We start from the raw sequence: 2,500 nt of genomic DNA, 5'->3' as shown, positions 1-2,500 counted from the left end.
TCTCTATGGTTTATGTTTTTTCATTGATATGGTTGAAATAGCCGAGTTCTGTTGTCCCATACCCTAACTGACCGTTTGTGTTGTATTAATCTCTGGGGAAGTGATTTACCTGTAAATCCGATGTAAGATTGGTCACAGTCCTGGCATGGGATCTCATATACCCCAGAGTCTCGGGCGATGTCTTTTGTTGGACGTTAATCAGGGATTTGGCTAAGGTATTTGGGTAGGTAAATGCAAAAGGGTTGGATTTCCCAAGGGTGTGAGTTACTCTCTTAATCGTCTCCAGGTAGGGAATTTTTATTTTATTGTTGGGTTGTGTCTCTGGTCTTGTCTTTAGGGGTCGGTAGAAAATTACGTTTGCTTTTTGAATTGCTTTCTCAATTATATGGTCAGGATACTTTAAAGATGAAAGCCTTGCTTGCGAATAGTTCAAATTTCTTTTTCCAGGAAATACGGGGAAACAAATTCGTAAATGGTTAGCTGGCCTCCTTTCTCCTTTTTTAGGCACTTTTTCTCCCAGTCACATCAAACATTCGGAAGACTTTTGTCACAAATTCAGAGAAGCACCATATACCACTTCACAACATAAAACTTTTAAGCCTTTGACGTTAGACTCCCTATTCACAAAAGTACCAGTACAGGACGTTCTTCAGTTTTTAAGGGAAAAATTATCCCCTCTATTCAGATCATTTCCCTTTGGCACTTGACAAAATAATAAAGTTAGTTGAATTATGTGCATCTAATAACGTATTTTCATCGGGGAATCATTCTACAAAGCAAAAATTCGGGTGTAGTATGGGTAGTCCTTTAAGTCCTATTTTAGCCAATCTGTACATGGAATACTTTGAACTACAGTAATAAATGCAATAAAACCCAAAAACATGCTGTGGATGAGATACGTGGATGACATACTAACATTTTGGGATAATAAGTGGGGTAATTTTAATGAATTCCTCTCAAAATTAAACGCATTAGTGCCCAGCATCAAATTTAAAGTTGAATGGGAAACAGACAACAAAATTCCTTTTCTTGATGGTTTTAATAATCAGAGACACGACAGAATACAAATTTACCATATACAGAAAACCCCAACGTTCTCACTTCATATATTCACTACTTTGAGCTACTCATGACAATACTATCAAGATAGGCATAGCTAGCAACCTATTCTTAAGAGCCTTACGAATTTGTTCCCCAGATTTCCTGGAAAAAGAATTGAAACTAATTCGCAAGCAACTTTCATCTTTAAAGTATCCTGACCATATAATTGAGAAAGCAATTCAAAAAGCAAACGTAATTTTCTACCGACCCTAAAGACAAGACCAGAGACACACCCAACAATAAAATAAAATTCCCCACCTGGAGACGATTAAGAGAGTCAACTCACACCCTTGGAAATCCAACCCTTTTGCATTTACCTACCCAAATACCTTAGCCAAATCCCTGATTAACGCAACAAAAAGACATCGCCCAAAGGACTATGGGGTATATGAGATCCCATGCCAGGATGCTGACCAATCTTACATCGGATTTACAGGTAAATCACATTCCCCAGAGATTAATACAACACAAACGGTCAGTTAGGTATGGACAACAGAACTCGGCTATTTTCAACCTATAAATGAACATAACCATGAGGATAAACTGGAATATGTCACTGTGAATTTATAGCAGCAACTGCCGGTACAAGAGTCAAATGATGGAATCGGCCTTAATAAAAGAGAAGCAGGTAATGAACATCTCAAAAGGGAATTGGACATCGGACATCGTCGACGCAGTGTTCATTCAACCAACGCTTAAGAAGATTAAAGGAAGATTATCAGCGGGGAGGGGTGACCTAAATTGGCTACTTGTGGACGAATCTCTTGGTATAAATACCACCTTTTCTGTAAACTTTTGTTTCTCATTCATATACCTGAAGAGAGAGACAGCAGTCTCTGAAATATAGTACTTTTCTCTCTACATTTTTGGTGTTTTTATGGGCTCCTTTTATTAGATATAATATATAATATATATATATATATATATTATATATATATATATATATTCTATATATATATACTATATACATATACTAAACTATATATATATATATATATATTATATATATATATATATATATATATATATATATATATATATATAGTAGTATAATTCTATGTCTTGATGAATATGCATTTTGCAAATAAGCTGAAGTATATCCAAAAGACATATAATTATGTGAATATTGAAGAAATTGTCCATATAAAAATAAAAGTCAATGATAATGGAAATTCTTCACAACTATCCTTATAAGCACTTTTGCAGACTTTTGTGCATTTGGTGTTATTAGGTACTAGACGCCAGCTGTAAAATCCAGTTATGATATTAGGAAATTGTAAACCAGCGGTTCCTAAACGTGGGGCGTCCCAAAAAGTAATTAAATTTTTAAGGGAGCCAATTCGAGAATTTTGAAACCAAGTTAATGACCTTTTAAGCTTCCTCCGCGTGAATAAAAGAA

This window comes from Macrobrachium nipponense, chromosome 13 (assembly GCF_015104395.2).
Source record: "Macrobrachium nipponense isolate FS-2020 chromosome 13, ASM1510439v2, whole genome shotgun sequence".
Classification (NCBI taxonomy): Eukaryota; Metazoa; Arthropoda; class Malacostraca; order Decapoda; family Palaemonidae; genus Macrobrachium; species Macrobrachium nipponense.
This window is presented reverse-complemented; position numbering follows the sequence as displayed.